Below are 17,609 nucleotides of genomic sequence, written 5' to 3'. Positions count from 1 at the left end.
CCAGGATGTACTGAAGATGCCAGAGCTGAGTATGAACTCCTGTGTTGTGTGGGAGTTTATTTTGGGACTTTGTGGATTGCTTTGAATAGTTATGATAACAACCAGCCCCAGGCAGTGGTATTATTGGTAATAAGAGAGCCTCTAGTGGCATTTTCAAGGAACCTGAGGGGGAACTGAGGCAGGGTTTCTGCAGGACCAAACTAGGTCACAGTAGAACCCTGTTACCTTTCTTATAAACCTGGGAATGCTTTCAGTCACTACTAGTTCCATATATGGTGTTTACCTGGTCTATTGTATCTCTGATCTTTAAGCAGAGATAAGCAGAAGAGGCCGTGCTTTGTTATGTGTCTTATAAAGTCTCAGCAGCTGGATTTTTGACTTTGGAAAACCCAAGTCAGTGGTGGTTGGGACGTGGATTCCATTTGATTGAAGCCACTGATGTTCAACAGGGTTCAAATGACAGATTCCAGTTTGGCCTAGCTCTCTAGCTCCATTTCCAGGATGGACACCAGCAAAGTCCTTCAAGACAACTCTTTTAGGAATGATAGCTCGAGCTAAGGCTGCTGTTTTTATTCTTTTCTAACTGTAAGACTCAACTCCCTAAACAAGCTAAACATCTCGTATCCATGAAGAATTATGCTGCAAAATGGAACATTGAACATTTCTGAAGGGTCTAGCTCTCCCCTTCTTTTTTTCTGGATTATTTTCTTTTCTTAAATAACTATAATCATTTCTGAGGGGAGAAGGGGTGAAATTACTGCTAGTAAAGAGTGCTTGCCTATTGATGTTCTGGAAAGGTGGGCAGAGCCCATCTAAAATTAGAGGCCTGCCCCCTCACCAAAGGGAGGGACCACAGAACCAGATACAACTAATTTCAGCAAATGGAACAAAAAAAAAACCGGGATGGGAGTGAGGGTCAAAGCCAGGGCACCGGATGGAGATACCAAGCAGAAAACCTCACATAGCACCCACTGTTCTATGAAGGAGTCAGTAGATGCCAGAATGAGGTTCTCTGTTGTACTAATCTGAAGATAACCAAAGAGCTGCCCCACCAACATGCTTAAACCTTAATCAGAAAAGGGCCTTTAACACTTGTTTAATCTCCATTGCCCATTTAGTCCTTCATGACATTGATAAATCATACTTATGTTGCAGGGGGCAACAGTTAGGGTTCGTTTGCCCGGTGTGCGTATCCCAATGACTACACTGGAGTGGAGAAGCAAGTCTCTTTATTTGATATCAAATAAGGTGCAGGAGATACAAATCTCAAATCATGCACATATCACTAGCCTTTGCCATGTCTTTTATACCCTACTTGTTTACAGAGATTTCCACAGGTGCTACAATTCATCATTTACAATTCATTAACTACCGGATCCTTTAATTAACTGTATCCTCTACCCAGACTACTGACACCTCCCCCCCCGATCGATTACATCTTGTACCATGAACAAAAGAACAAAAGAAAATAATAAATGATCACATGTACTCATGCTAGCTAGCAGGCCTAAGAATGTAAACTTCTGACCCCACGCCATATTGCCTAGTTATTGGGCTTTCATCTCCTCCCCCTCCCAACAATCCACCCCTTTAGAGAATACTCAAAAGCCTTTTGCTGAGTTTTCTCATAACTCATTGGCTTAGAATAGAGGTTAAAGAGTAGGACCCATGCTGCAACGAGACCGCCTAAGGGGGTACATCAGGAGCTCTGAAGGAAGACAGGGGGGAACACACAAAGCTTACGGAGGAGCATCTTAAAACAAGCAATAGATGAGGGTGACCAGCACAGCATGCCTGTGAGGAGAAGATGCACAAAGCCCCCTCCTATTCTCCCGGTTGGGCAACCAAACTCCAGAGGGAGTCAAACGTGTGGTTCCCTTTCTTGGCCTTCCACTGCTCAAAAGCCTGTTCGGCCACAGGATGTGTTTGTTATGTCCTGTGCATTTTCTGACATAAGTACACATTCATCCAATAAGGGCGCACACCCCGCCCTGGAAGCCACACTTCCACCCAGGAATGTCCCAGATGTCTCCATGATCAGATCAGATGGTATTCTGATGCGTCTGTAAGGGCAGTGGCAAGTCTGTACTCAAGATCACTCCGAATGGCCATCAGCTGGTCATCAGGAAATCCAAATCCTACACATACTAGATCCCACTGCAATGCCTTCCCAGCCTCAGTGATATTCAATACCATCTTTTCCTTGGTGTAGTACTAAATACACTTTATTTTAACTATTTTCAGGTACTTTCAAAAGGCAAACATTAATAGCATAGGGGGGTTACATTATTAGTCATCTCCAGGACACAGGGCGCAGCCTGTAGAATAAACCAAACTCCAACAATACCACATTCCAAGCATGGGTCCGCACAAATGTCCTTTCTTAGTCAGGAATTCCTGGACTTTGGCAATTTCAGTGACAGCAGTCAGTCTCTGGCACTTCACAGCGGTGTTGGTAGTCAGCAGGACTTAATAAGGGCCTTTTCAGCATGGAGCCAAAGCAGTCTTTCGTGGTGGACCTTTACATCGATCCAGTTTTCCTGGTTCCAAGGAGTGGCAGGGCTGCTAGGGTCTTCAGGTAGCGCTTCCTTACCTGTGAGAAAAGAAACCTAACACATTTCATTAGTGCCTGGCAGTGTTTTGCAGATCTCATAGCTGCTTGGGCACATTCAAACCCCGCTCCTTTTCTTGGTTGTCAGACAAGTCTTGACTGTGAGCAGTGTTCTTGGGTGGAGTTAGTGTCTTATTTATAGCCTGAGCTTGCCAGCTAATTATTTTTTTCAGTTAACTCATTTTGTTCTTTGTTCTTTTTTTTCCTTCTTGGCTTCTTTTAACCTGCAAAGGGAACTTCCACTTTTTACTTATACACCTTTTTTCCAAAAATAAACACATAAACATTGTCATTATACAGTACATTAGTCTTATTATTCAATATGTGCCACACATACCCTTTTATTAAAATAACCTTATTACAGAACTTTGGAGCAACAAGCTAGAACAAGCACACCCACTTTGAGGAGTTCATTTAATTCAACCAATAGTCCAATAGCTTTCCACTATCCCCAGCCCCCTGGCTAGAAATCTGAGGTAGCCAGAAAGATTCCATGCATAATATGGGTAGTGGGTTAACTTTTCATGTCTTTGCTTTCAAAGACTGTTGGTATGCAAATTTTAACAACAATTTTTTAATTAACAATATGGCCAATGAAGTTTCCTTTTTTCACTTAAGCAAATGTCTTAGGCTTTAATATATCACATTGTCCTGATTTATCCAAACACTTTGCACTTCAAAGTTGAATAAAACAAGTATCTGCATTTAACCCTTCTATTTGATTTTAACTAGACTATCCTATGAAAATATTAAACCCAACAATTTTGGCCATGAGACAAACACCACAAGACAGAACATAGAACACAAAACGTAATTCCTATTGTGCCAGTAAATGCATGGTACGTTGAATGCTATTCAGCTGGCATCAGTTTTCTCTGGTTATCTGAGAGACAAAAAAACCAGAAGTCTACCCCTTCTGGGCAGTTAATCATCGCTTAAAATATACAAATACCTTTGTTGACTTCAGGCAAAACAGAGGAATTACACCATATTTTCTTGTATTTGTTTCATAGGCAGCCCAGGTTTCCAATTACGTAACGCTGTATACATTCTTCAGCTAATCTAACTAAATTGTTCATAGCCAAACCAAATGATTGCAATCCAATAATTTCTTTGCCTGAATTTATTTACAAACATTTCACAGACACCAAGAACTTTCTTCTTTAGCATTTTTTCAAAGTTTAACTGCTGTTCCCTCCAGCAACTACAGAGTTAACTTCTCACTCTCCCTTAAATCACTTGCTTGTCTCCCAACAGCCACTTTTATCAACTTAATTCACCATTCCAAGTAAGTCCTGGGTATTTGAAATCCCCATGCTTACACTTGCTGACTCCTTCCTTCCACTACACCCTCAAAGTTTTCCAATCTGTTTTCCAATTTGTCTGTCTGTTGCCTGCCTGCCTGGGCCCGATCTTGCTTTTCTTGCTGAACCATCCCTTCCATGGGCACCAACTTGTTCCACTACCAGTTTAGCTAGGAGGGTGGGCTTCTTAACTAGCCCCCACCCCTCCTGGTCTCTTCCCTTAAACATTCTTACTCACAAGATTACCCGAGTCCTCCCTCGTGAGGCTTGTCACCTGGACAAAAACACATGGCCCATTGAACAAAGGCCATTTACTTAACACATATAATTCAAACCTCTTAGAGAGTTTACCCAGAGACCCATCCATTTGTCTGCTGACACTTAAACAGAAAAGAGGATTACACAGAGAGCAGAGGAAATTACAGTCTAAGCCAGGTTTTCCCACTTCTATACACTGACCGCTACAGGGGACGGGACAGAAGGATCTCAATTCAACCTCAGAGCTTCCTCGCACGCATGGCTTCCACTCCGAGGAATTACAAACGAGAGATTCAGTTTCGCCCACACTTCTAACATCCAGATGAACAGAGCAGAAAAACAACAGTAACTGGTTAAACAGAACAGAACCAAAACCAGATAGCGTTTCCATATCCTATAAGGGCTCACTTTTACTCATGCAGTTCTAGACATACAACACCAACTGTACCAAGCAAAGCAAGCATAAAATAACAAGGGTAAAACAAATAGATGGTGTAAATTCTGCAGGGCCCCCCCCTTCTTAATTGCTCACCAAACTGTGACAAATTTCTGTTACCAATCTGTTCCCTCGTGTCAGGTGATCAGGCTGACACTGCAGGATTGTTGGGGGAAGATAAAGAAAACACACCATATAACTGAAATTTTTTTTTTTTTTAAACTCCATTAATAAAATGATAAAACAACAACAGAGAGTGTTGGGAAAGCTCCCACATCACTCAGGAAAAACATTAATGCCCCAAGCCCTAAGCCCCTCTTTCATACTTACACCTGTACGTTCAGACTGGCCACTTCTGTGTATAATGTTCAGAGAAGGGGGAGAGGTGGACAGCAGTTTATCCTATATACAGCTTGTCCAGAATTTCCAAAATGCTTCCACTCTTGGGAGGGCTGTTCTTTTACACCTTGGAATCTCCTGCGGCGTTTCTTTCAGAGATTCCAGTCCAGGTCGGCTGCCTGTGGCTTCTTTGATGTCACTAAGCCACACCGGCTCCGGGGTCACAAAGGCACACTGTTGGATCTTACTGGACAGTTAAGTTTTGCAAATGTAATCTCAGTTCTGTAACTTATATTGCCTTTGGTTCGCTTCTGTCTATATTTTCCTTTCTCCACAGCCAGCTGGGGCTGAAAGCAGTTTTTCTTTGTACTTAGCATAGTCTGCGTCGATTCTCGACCTTGAACGCAGAGCAACTTTCTTTTTATCCCTGGGCCAAGATGAATTTCGAATTAACCCATTCCTTTCCTCAATAGACAAATTTGCTCACGTTGTATTAGGGCCTTTTGGAGATTAAGCGCTCCTCTTAGATATATGATCTTATCTAAATGGAAATACCTTCTAGTGGGCATTGTTTAGCTGGATTTTCATGCGTGTAAATATTTCAATTCTCTAAATACCTGCAGGTTGTTGAACCATAACGTACATGTAAAATGCTGGGGTACTCTTAGGGGGTGAGGTGGAATGTTTAGACTGTCCCTCACCCATTTTCCACTTACCCACACACAGGGAGGGTGCCCTGTCCGCGCTAGCGGCTCATAAACTAAGGATTTTTCCCTACATGGTACTCACACAGGAGAGGCTAACGAGGATGGCCACGACCCTCCTACACCTCCCTTCAGCAAAGAGCGTCGGCTAGTCTCTGGGAGACGGCGCCGCTTACTCTGATTGCATCCAGTGAGATGATCAGACTGTCAGTAGCCCACACGGAAAGGAAAGGGGGAGGGAAGATGGGTACACACACTCCTAGACCCAGGTAGCTTCCTCACTGGACGATGCCAGGCCAAGTCAGCCCACCATGGGTCGGACCTCCTAAAGATCCACTAGTTACCGGGCTTGCGTTAGAGTAGTCCTGGTCACGAGCTTTTGCTTCACAGGGTACTCTGGGCGTCTTCCGGTAACAGTCACTCACATTGGCCTCCAGTACCATTCTGCATCTGATCTTGCTTTTTAGCAACAAGGAGAGAGTGCACTAGGACATAGGGCTCCCCTTTCTAGATAGGTCCCTCCTTTGTCCCTGCACTATCCCTAACCTGCTTTTGAATCCTTGCACTCCGCCAGACAGGGAGAAGAACAGGAGCCAAAGTGGGGGATTTTTACAAGAGCTCTCCATACAAACAGCTTCAGAAGCTACCCGTTCGCTGACAAAACAGGAGTAATTGAAGGATCATGTTATAATTAAGTGCCAGTCTACTGTACAGAACTTTTTCAGTTTAATCTGAGATATCGGATCTGATCCAAACACCTTCCAATTCACTAGAATGCATTCTAAGGGTGTACACCGTACCTGGCGCCCCATACCATGCCCTTGACCCATTATATGACACTCTATTGTCTAATGGGAATTACAATGACTGGGTGTCCCCAGCCTCGGGCCTAAGTCCACCTCACTGGACTGTTCCTACCTTATCCAAGGGACCGGTTCCTCACCGTCGCCCGCAACTGCTTCTCCACTACTCAAGTGCGTTGCATCATTGTGCCTCCCGGGGTCGACCGTACCAGACTTCGCTGAGGCCCCCGATGAAATCACCGGTGTGCGCTGGGCATCAGCGACTGTCTCAGTCCGTCGGCCGCCGGAGAGGGTCTGGGCAAGACTAATTTTTCAGCCTCAGACCTCCTGGCTGGCTCGCCAAAGCTGTTGCAGGGGGCAACAGTTAGGGTTCGTTTGCTCGGTGTGCATATCCCAATGCCTACACCGGAGTGGAGAAGCAAGTCTCTTTATTTGATATCAAATAAGGTGCAGGAGATACAAATCTCAAATCATGCACACATCACTAGCCTTTGCCATGTCTTTTATACCCTACTTGTTTACAGAGATTTCCACAGGTGCTACAATTCATCATTTACAATCATTAACTACCAGATCCTTTAATTAACTGTATCCTCTACCCAGACTACTGACACCCCCCTTGATCGATTACATCTTGTACCATGAACAAAAGAACAAAAGAAAATAATAAATGATCACATGTACTCATGCTAGCTAGCAGGCCTAAGAATGTAAACTTCTGACCCCACACCATATTGCCTAGTAACTTGGAGATTTTCTCTCCTCCCCCCTCCCAACACTTACATAGCTTCCATAACCATAATATCTGTCCTCACAATCCTTAATATAGTTATCCACCTGCTTATGAGGTAGGGTAGTGCCATTATCCCTATGACTGTAAGAGGCTAAATGACTTAGTTTAGATCACAGGGAAAAGTCTGTAGAGGAACAGAGAATTGAGTCCATATCTCCCAAGTCTTAGGGTAATGCTGTAACCACTGGACCAACCTTTCTGCCACTGGTGAGAATGCTAGTAGTGATGGCTCTTTGATGTGGACAACTGTCCAATGGGCACTGGGCTGAGACTACTAGATCAGTTCACATGGGATATGATAACACAGGGTTTCTCAAACAGGGGTTGCTGCTTGCGTAGGGAAAGCCCCTGGCGGGCCAGGCCAGTGTGTTTACCTGCCCCGTCCACAGGTCCAGCAAATCGCAGCTCCCACTGGCCACGGATCGCTGCTCTGGACCAATGGGAGTGCTGGAAGTGGCAGCCAGTACATCCTTGGCCCTTGCTGCTTCCAGCAACTCCCATTGGCCTGGAGCAGTGATCCATGGCCAGTGGGAGCCGCCATCGGCCAGACCTGCGGACAGGGCAGGTAAACACACCAGCCTGGCCTGCCAGGGGCTTTCCCTACAGAAGTGGCGACCCCTGTTTGAGAAACCCCGTGATAACAGAATTAGGCCTTTAAAGCTGTTATTTCTTACACTGATTTTACAGCAATGTGACTCCATTGGCTTCAATAGAATTACTCCTTTTTCTACACCCGTGTAAGTAAGAACAGAATCAGGCCCCTTTGTATCTGTCTTCACTAAACTTTCCCTCCTAAAAAATGAATGCAGCTACCCTTTTCCATATAAACTTCTGGCAGAGTCTCAGCCCATGAAGGTATCACAGCCCAATGAACATTGATCTGCTACTGCCACAGCACTTTAAGACCCTACTGCAGAAGGTGTGAGAGAGGGATTGCCAATTCTTATTGCAATTAGAAAACTAGACAAATACTTAACACAATTTGCCCTGAAAAAGATCAAACTCTTAGTGACTGTTGAGATGGGGTGATGATTGGCAGCCTAGGAACAAAAAGCTCTCTGAGGCAAATCGTCAGTGGTGCCAAACTCACATTTCTAACAGAGGTAGGGGGAGATAGTAGCTCTGAGACCCCTTTCCACTTCCCTTAATCCTGGAGCTGTGGGGGCTAAAGTGGCGTCTGGCATAGTTTAGACCAGCCCTTAGGTTGCAGTTACCAGGGGGTCTGTTAATTGTTGTCATGGGGCCACTTTACATCAGTTAGGCTGTTGCCCAAGGGCTGTAGGGCAGGGCTAGTTTCTTCTCCCTTCTCCTAGGACCTCCCACATGAAAAATCTCCATCACAGAGTCTGGAATGCTCTGGAGGAATGTGGGAAGGGCCATGGCCAGGATGAAGCTGCAATTGTGCATCCCTTCAAAGCCCCAGAGGGCCTCTCACAGCAGGGGGCACAAGTTAAAGCCATTCTCAAGACTTATCTTGTCTGTGACAGAGCCCTCGCTGGGATGATTTAGTTGGTGCTGGTCCTGCTCTGAGCAACGGTTTGGACTAGATAACTTCCTGAGGTCTCTTCCAACCCTAATCTTCTATCATTCTATGATCAGGAGTGCACACACACGCCCTGAATAGGGGAACCACTATTTCCCCTCTGTCAACATGTAGGTGTAAGCTCCTGCAAGCAGCCGAGCAGGGATGAATGATCTCTTATGTCCAAATAAGTGAGCCTGGGAGTTTTGTTTGACCTTTTGCTACAGAGTAGCAAATAAGGCAAAGCACAGTACCCAGTATATCACCACCAATGAGACGTGATTGCCACCTGCGAGGTCTTCTTTATTAGGGCCTGCTCCTGCTCAAGTCACTGATTGTCCTGCCATCCTCTTCACTAAGAGCTACAGCAAGCCCTGACTGCATAACAATCCTCTGGCACCCTGAGAAAGGGTGCATGGAACGGAAGATGTGCATGGAACGGATCAAATCAAAGGTGAAAGGACAGGAACTAAAAAAGTAATAAGAACAATTGAGTGTAAATGTGGGTTTAGATCCTTTGCTAGTGCAAACTTCATTGCACCACACTCCCCTTCTGACAACAAAAATTACTACACAACCTCAGGAGGCGGGACTGAAGCCTGAGCCCACATGACCCCCACTGCCCGGGCGGGAGGGGGAGGACAAAGCCTGAGCCCCACCACTCCTGGCAGGGGGACCAAGCTGAAGCCCAAGGGTTTCAGCCCCAGGCAGAGGGCCTGTAACCTGAGCCACACTGCCTAGAACTGAAGCCCTCGAGCTTCTGCTTTGGCGCAGGGTGGTGGGGCTCAGGCTTCAGCCCCAGGCCCCAGCAAGTTTAAGCTAGTCCTGGCAACCCCGTTTTGAGAACCACTGGCATAGCTCCGTTAAAGACAACAAAGCTGTGCTGACTTGACTTTCAACCGTACACTTGACATATGATAATTATAAGTGGAGAGAGGGCAGCAGCACAAAGGTTGTTTTCTCACCTTCAGGCTTGGCTAAAAAAAGTCTTTTCCAGGAAGTCGGAAGATGAAACGATTCATGATTGTACCTTTCTGATATCCTGTATGAGAGCAGCCATGATTCACTACAGAAAAAAACAACAACCTATAACTGAGAGCTCTGATTATTTTTGTTCATAGTTCTGCACAAATCAGTAGTAACCAGAAAAACATACATTCTGCTGTCACATTCTGGACTTCACAAACATATATAATTAAACTCCCAGTTATACTGAATTTCCACAGATATAAAGGTCTGAGAAATAAGATCATGTTCCCTTAAAATATTAATACAAACTTATTACCATTTGCCAAACCATTGAGCTCTCTATATAAATTCAACAGTATTCACTGACTTCCAGTTTCTAACAATTGCTCTTTTGTCACTATCATTACCTGAGGCCTGAATGCTTCACAAGTCTCATTGATCCCTGAAATGCTCTCTGTATCCCTTATTCCAAAAAGTGTTGATTTCTATTAACTATCGTATGCATGTATCAATACATCATAAAGATAAACACCAACCCGTGCTAGTATATTTAGACGCATTGGAAACTGACAACAGAAAGAATTGAACTGTTCTGCTTTATGCAGTGATGTTGGATATGTTTCTGGATTTCCTAGGCTGCTTGTTCCAGGAACTGAAGACATTGTTTCTGAACGATTTAGTTATCAATATGGTATCATATGAAAATCAGTTGCAACTAACAAAACTTGTCAGAGAATATAATCAAGGTCATGACACCACTGTTACTGCTTATAAGGAGGCAGAAGAATAGTATTTACACAAAGCCCAGCTGACCAGGCACCAGTTCCAAGAAAAAGATTGTGCAACAGGCACTTTTATGACCACAGATGCTTCATTCTGAATTTGTGTGTTGTCATTTAAATATTAAATACTATAACTTATTCCACAGTATTAGTCACTAAAGTACCTGGAATACTGAACATTCAGTTAACATACGAATCAGTGTTTGTCAATTTGTGACGCTAGCCTCGCTGAGGATCCAGACTCTTCCATGAGACTCAAGGAAGCTTATGAAGGAAGCGGGTTTTCTTTTTATTTTAAGACTTGTGGTGGTTTGGGGACCAATTTTATTTAACTTTTTATTACTGACCTTGGCACAAAGAGCGGGAATGTGCTAATAAAGTTTGCGGATGACACAAAGCTGGTGGGTATTGCTAACACAGAGAAGGACCGGGATACCATACAGGAAGATCTGGATGACCTTGTAAACTGGAGTAATAGAAATAGGATGAAATTTAATGGTGAAAAGTGCAAGGTCATGCACTTAGGGATTAATAATAAGATTTTCGATATACATTGGACGCATCAGTTGAACAACGGAGGAGGAGAAGGACTTGGGTTTGGGTTGTTGATCGCAGGATGACTATGTAGCGCCAATGCGATATGGCCGTTAAAAAGCAAATGCGGTTTTAGGGTCTATCAGGCAAGTATTTCCAGCAATAGATAGGAGGTTAGTACCGTTGTATAAGGCGCTGGTGAGACTCACTGGAATTACTGTCTGCAGTTCGGTCTCCCATGTTTAGAAAGATGAATTCAAACTGGAACAGGTTCAGAGACGGCTACTAGGATGATCCGAGGAATGGAAAACCTGCCTATAAAGGAGACTCAAAGAGCTTGCGCTGTAGCCTGCCAAAGAAGACTCCGGGGATATGCTTTTCTCTATATAATATATCAGGGGGATTAACGTTAGGAGAGGAGAGGAATTATTTTAAGCTTAGTACTAATGTAGATACAAGGACGATATGGGGTAACAAACTGGACACTAGGAAGTTCAGGCTTGAAATTAGACGAAGGTTCTAACCATTAGAGGAGCCGAGAGTTCTGGACAGCCTTCCAAGGGAGTAGTGGGGGCAAAAGACATATCTGGCTTTAAGACTAAGCTTGATAAGTTTATGGAAGGGAGATATGATAGATAGTTTAATTTTGGCAATTGTCCTTGGATTATCAGCAGATAAGTCTGCTCAATGGTCTGCGATGAGATTGTTGATGGATGGGATCTGAGTTACTGCAGAGAATTCTTCTTGACTGCTGGCTGGGAGCCTTGCCCACATGCTCAGGGTTTAGCTGATCGCCATGTTTGGGGTCGGGAAGGAATTTTCCTCCAGGGCAGATTGGCTGACGCTCTGGAGTTTTCGCTTCCCTGCAGCGTGGTGCATGGTCCACTTGATGTGGATTCTCTGCTTGAAGGTCCTTTCAAACCCACGAATTGAAGACTTCAATAACTCGGACATAGGTTAGGGGTTTTTATAGAAGTGGATGGGTAGGGTTCTGTGGCCTGCTTTGTGCAGGAGGTCAGACTAGATGATCATGTTGGTCCCTTCTGACCTATGAGTCTATGAGTCTATGAAATCAGAACTTGATATGAAGTGTGCAGCACTAAAAATACAGAATGCAGATAAGTATATAATACAGTATAACCTGGATTTACTAGTCTCTGCTTATTCCAAGTTTATGACCCCCTGAGTTGAACTAAGTCTCTGCAGTGCTGGCCAGCAATCCTTGCTTGGGAGATTACACTCCAGTTATAAGCATCCTCTCTTCACTGGACTCCAGCTGGCTTGAGGCTAGCTGACTGGCTGCTAAATTAGGAGAGATGCCCCTGCAGGTTTTGAAATTACATGTTGGTTGGACCTTCTGAATACAGACTTCAAAGCCTGCTAGACCTGTTCTCTCTAGACAAGGGGCTCTGGAGCCACATGCGGCTCTTCAGAAGTTAATATGCGGTTCCTCGTATAGGCACCGACTCTAGGGCTTGAGCTACAGGTGCCAACTTTCCAGTGTGCCTGGGGGTGCTCACTGCTCAACCTCTGGCTCTGCCACAGGCCCTGCCCCCACTTTCATTCCTTCCCACCCCCTTCCCTGAGCCTGCTGTACTGTTGCTCTTCCCTCCTCCCCCCCCCCCCCAGCCTCCGGAACCTCACAAAACAGCTGATCGGGAGGTGTGGGGAGGGAGGGGGAGGTGCTGATTGGCTGGGGTGCTGGTGGGCAGTAGGTGCTGGGGGCAGTGGGAGGAGAAAGCTGATGGGGGGCAGTTGACATATTACTGTGGCTCTTTGGCAATGTACATTGGTAAATTCTGGCTCCTTCTCAGGCTCAGCTCTGCTCTACACTTTCCTGTGTACTAAATACTCAACACATGTGGCAATATTTGCTGAGCGCAAAGTGGAAATGGCCCAATTAAAAAGGAAAACTGGAAAGGACATTTTCTACAAATGATTAGGAGATGGGATGGGCCATTTGACCATGCATCCAAACTATGTGGCTGGCCCCATCGCTATAACGGGCTGATCCAAACACTCCTTTACTTTGAGAAAGTTCAGACCTGAAACAGAACTTCCTGGTTCGAGCACTGATTTAAGGTATTCTTAAATGCAACTATCAGCTCCTGGAAGAATTATTATGTTGATCTAGCTACCACCATTAGAGAGGTAGATTACCTACACTGAGGGGAAAAACCCCTTCCATTCCATATAGGAAGTGTCTACGCTGTGGCTGTGCCACTGTAGTATAGGCAAGGCCTTAGTAAAAGGACACTGTCAACTTAGAATTAAAGTTTTAATAAACATTCCTGTGAGTGCTCAAGTCTTTGCAATGTTAAGAGCCACAAAATGAAAAGTGGCTATAAACAAAAGTGAAAATGTCTGTTAATTTTTCATCATTTCAACTAGAGGAAATGTCACCATTTAGGCTCCGTATTTACATTTTACATGTAAACTGGATTCCTAACTGGCATTTTTAATCTGAAGTCTTATTGGTAAGAGACTGAGCTCTACCGGGCAGGGTCTGCCTGTTATTTGTCTGTACAGTGCCTTGTCCAATGGGACTCTGATCTCTGTTTAGGGACTCAAAGTACTATGCAATAATTATAAATGCAATCCTTAATAAATAATGTTGTATTTTCATAGCACCTAAGAGTCCTAGCTATGGTGCAGGACTCTATTTGTCTGATTAAAACATAGAGGGCCTATTTCATCCCTATGCTGTGGCTCTATGCCATATTTTACCTCTGGTCAGAAGCCACTTATGCCCAAGGGCTGCGCCAATTTCCAGCCAGCTAGTGCAACAGCCCAAACTTGCACCTGCCCGCTCTCCTATTCAGCTTTCTGGAAACATCCCGTGACAGAGTATAGAAACCTACCACCAGACAAGAACGTGTTAAGAAGCAGCTTTGGACCCCAGCAGCCCTGTCTAACTTGGAGCCCTGGAGGAGAAGCCTTAAAAAGGGAGAGGGTCTGATCAGAAAGCCTCAGCCTTGGGGTGATGGACAATCCTCTCACCCTCAGCTCCTACACAGGAGCACAGTAGAGAGCCTGACTACCTTGACTGTGAACACAGAGTGGTGGGACAGGTGGCGGGAGGATCCAGGTAGGACAGAGGAGCTGGAGCTGTTCTTTATTTCTGTTACTTTCGTTTCTTGTCTTTTGTTACTTTGAAGACTGAGACTAGGGGCTGGGTCCCAGGGCAGACCCCTGCTGAGAGTATAAGCTGCTGGAGGAGAAGGTGAGCTTGAGTAGGAAATAGCCTGGGGAAGAAGCAAGAGGTCTGACTGACCTTAACCGCTTGCTATAAGAGTCCCTGGGCTGGAACTCAGGATAAGGAGAGAGCCTCGGTTCTCCGACAGCCTTGCTGGGAGGACTAGCTGAAAGACCACAGACACAAGGGGCCTGAAGGACTATTTGACCCTGGACCAAGACCGTAAACCTGTGTAAGGGCCTGGGACTACTGAGTGAAAACTAGGGATGTAAATATTGGTTGAAAAGATTAACCAGTTAAATGATTAAAATTATATCATTTAACCAATTAACCATTAACTGGGGTTGCTCCAGCCGGCCTGGTGCGGCCGGGGCTGGGGTCCCTCTGGCAGGCACGGGCTGCTGGGGTTAATGATTAAGGTCGGTTAACGGTAACCCTAATGCTAACTGGTTAACTGTTTAACCTTTTACATCCCTAGTGAAAACCCTGATTTACCCCAAAAGGGGTGAGACCAAAGGTAGGGTGACCAGATGTCCCGATTTTATAGGGATAGTCTTGTTTTTTGGGTCTTTTTCTTATATAGGCTCCTATTACCCCCCACCCCTGTCCCAATTTTTCACATTTGCTGTCTGGTCACCCTAACCAAAGGGCCGAGTCACAAGGCAAAAGGAGGGCACTAGAGGGCCAGGGCAGCAGGAGAACTGCGAGGAACTAAACACTGCAATGCTCGTCCTGGCCACAAGGCAGCACACTGGTGAGCCACTTTGCCACACATCCCAAAACGTGTGTTGCGGGCTTCTGCAGAGATGGTACATGGAGCTGTTACTCAGCCTGGTTAGCTACCTACATGAAGTAGAGTCCCCAGGAGATAGATTATTAGCTTAATGGCCCCTTTACACTGGCATAAAGGGATCCAGCAGAGTGATGACTTGGGCCCATGCTTTTAAGTTGCTCGTGTCCCATGATTAAGCTTTGAGCTAAACTAGAAAGAATTATATCACTATAACTATGTTAGAGTATGATGTTATACTGATATAAGCCTTAGAGCGGACACAGTTGTAACAACAAAGAGGTGCGTTATAGCAGTATAGCTTAATTCACTTCCTGAACTGGAATAAAATATGGCAGTATAAGCACTTGTATACTTATATACTGTAGTATTTTTTGGCACTTCAGCTATACCAGTATAGTTAAAGGAGCAAAACTTTCTAGTGTAGATAAGCAGAGATGTTGCTTTATGCTGTTTCTTTCAATGTCCCACTAGATGGCATTCATGCAACAAGCAAAAATCACGCACTGCAAAAAAAGTGCCTGTAATTTTTTTCAAAGTTTGTCATAGTTCAGCTGTTTACACTTTTGTTTTAAATAATTTGATATGCAAAATGACAGTTTCCCCCTTCTGAATCTTATTTATAAAGGATAGTCTGTAAGCATCTGCCATAATAACAAATGGAAAATAATGAAATACCATAATAAAATGGTGTGCAGGACTTCAGTAAAAATCCCTTTAGAAAGACTGAAATCAAATCATTGTCTGTACTGAATTTTTATCTAGATATTGCAGGCATACACTGTTTTGTTATAGGGTTGTACACCAGTACTAGGCTACTGGCACTGGGATTATTTGGGGGAAGATGGAAAGTGCACCTTTTTTTCTCTTTTAATAGTGTTGGCTGATGAAATGATGGGGTTTATAAAATGCAGGCTGGTACATCCTCTGTTGCAGAGATCCACTGGGCCAAGGCACTAGGAACAAGAAAGCAGTGCTGCCAGCTAGCACCATCTGGTGGCTTGTTCTTGCTCCTTCTAATAGTAAGTGCTAATAAGCTGAACGGTCGGACCATTGTCCAAATCCTCAGACCATGCCCTTTGGGAGTGTGGGTGCGGGTTATCACATTAGTAGTACCCATATTGTAAAAGTGTTTCCTTTAGTCCCACGTTCCCATGTTACCACTTTGATCGTCCCATGGTGCCAACCTCCATCCAGCTTATTATATTTTCAAACAAGCTTTCAGACGTGCTTTCTCCCCTGCTGCTTCTTATGCTTCAGAGGAGCTCCCCATAAACATCCACAAAACTAGCCTTCTTTATCCTTCCTCACAACCCTCCTAGAATCTCTCCTTTGCCATGAGGCCTACAAAAATCTTGATAATGGTTAGGCTGCTGGTGTGTTGAGACCACTGTCATTCAGACCAATATTGTCTCATTGTTTCTTTGTTCTCCCCCATTTTGTCTGTCTGCAATTATTTGTCTTTCATCTTATATTTAGATTATAAGCTTTTGGGGTCAGGGACTGTCTCTTCTCCCCCCTACACAGTGTTTATACAGCACTTAGCACAGGGGGAGGGGTACAAGTCTGTACAAGACAGCTTGAGGCCCAAGACTAGAGCTCTTAGGCACTATGATAATACAAGTAATAATGTTTTGGGACCTCCTGTTGATTCAGGTGTAAAGAAAATTTGAGGCAGATAGGCCTGCATATACAAATTGAACACCAAAATAGTGTGTGTTTTTAAGGAGGAAAAGACTTTACTCTGACCACCCAGATTGTGTGTGTCAAAAAAATGCTGTTCAAATTCTGCTGCTTAGTATTGAAATATAAAGGGGGAGGTTAAAAGCATCTGTCCTTAAAACTGGAACTGTCCCTCTCTGTGCATGGCTGAATGCATGTATGATCAGCATCTTCACAGGATTTCCAATTTTTTTGCTACCTTTAGGATGTTTGAGATAATGCCTTGGGTCTGACCCATAACCTCAAATGTCTCAGACTACCTACAGATCTGCTGACTAGGTATATTTTTGGATCTATGGACTTTCTTACCCACATTTACTGGAGTAGGAAGATTCTTCCTTTGTATAAAGGTGACCTAATCAGCCCCCATTTGATGATGCCAGTTGTCACAGTTGTTAACTGCACTTCTAAACCCTCTTGGGCAATTCAAGTACATCTCTCTCAGGTCTTGGGCCTCAAGCTGTCACCTCTCTTTTAGGATGGAATCACATGTTTCTCCCACTCTGACCAAGCCTTGGGCTGCAGAGCGGTCCCTAGTGACCAACCGTGATGACCTCATTAGATCTGATTTATGTTCAGCACCTGCAGTCTTCTTGTCTCGAAGAGCAATTGTCATAAACAGATAAGAAAAGTTAATAGCACAGAAGTACTTTATATCTCTTTGACTATAAGGGTTAACGAGTTCGGTAGGTCTGGCTGTCACCTGACCGGAGAACCAATCAGGGGACAGGATACTTTCAAATCTTAAGGGAGGGAAGTTTCTGTGTGTGCTGTTAGTTTTTGGTTGTTGTTCACTCTGGGGGCTCAGAGTGACCAGATGTGCAACCAGGTTTCTCTCCAATCTCC

General features: G+C 44.5%; 1 long non-coding RNA gene across 1 annotated transcript; it reads right to left on the bottom strand.

The window, feature by feature from the left end:
• Positions 1-2,771: 2,771 nt before the first annotated feature.
• Positions 2,772-6,650, bottom strand: LOC142047936 (uncharacterized). The gene is made up of 3 exons (XR_012657260.1): positions 6,552-6,650; positions 4,948-6,111; positions 2,772-3,494 (listed from the first exon to the last, which is right to left on the bottom strand). It is a non-coding gene; the product is annotated as an uncharacterized LOC142047936 (long non-coding RNA).
• Positions 6,651-17,609: the final 10,959 nt, after the last annotated feature.

Source organism: Chelonoidis abingdonii, chromosome 19 (assembly GCF_003597395.2).
Source record: "Chelonoidis abingdonii isolate Lonesome George chromosome 19, CheloAbing_2.0, whole genome shotgun sequence".
Lineage (NCBI taxonomy): Eukaryota > Metazoa > Chordata > Testudines > Testudinidae > Chelonoidis > Chelonoidis abingdonii.
Note: the sequence above shows the minus strand (reverse complement) of the source record. Positions and strands in the feature narration are given on the sequence as shown.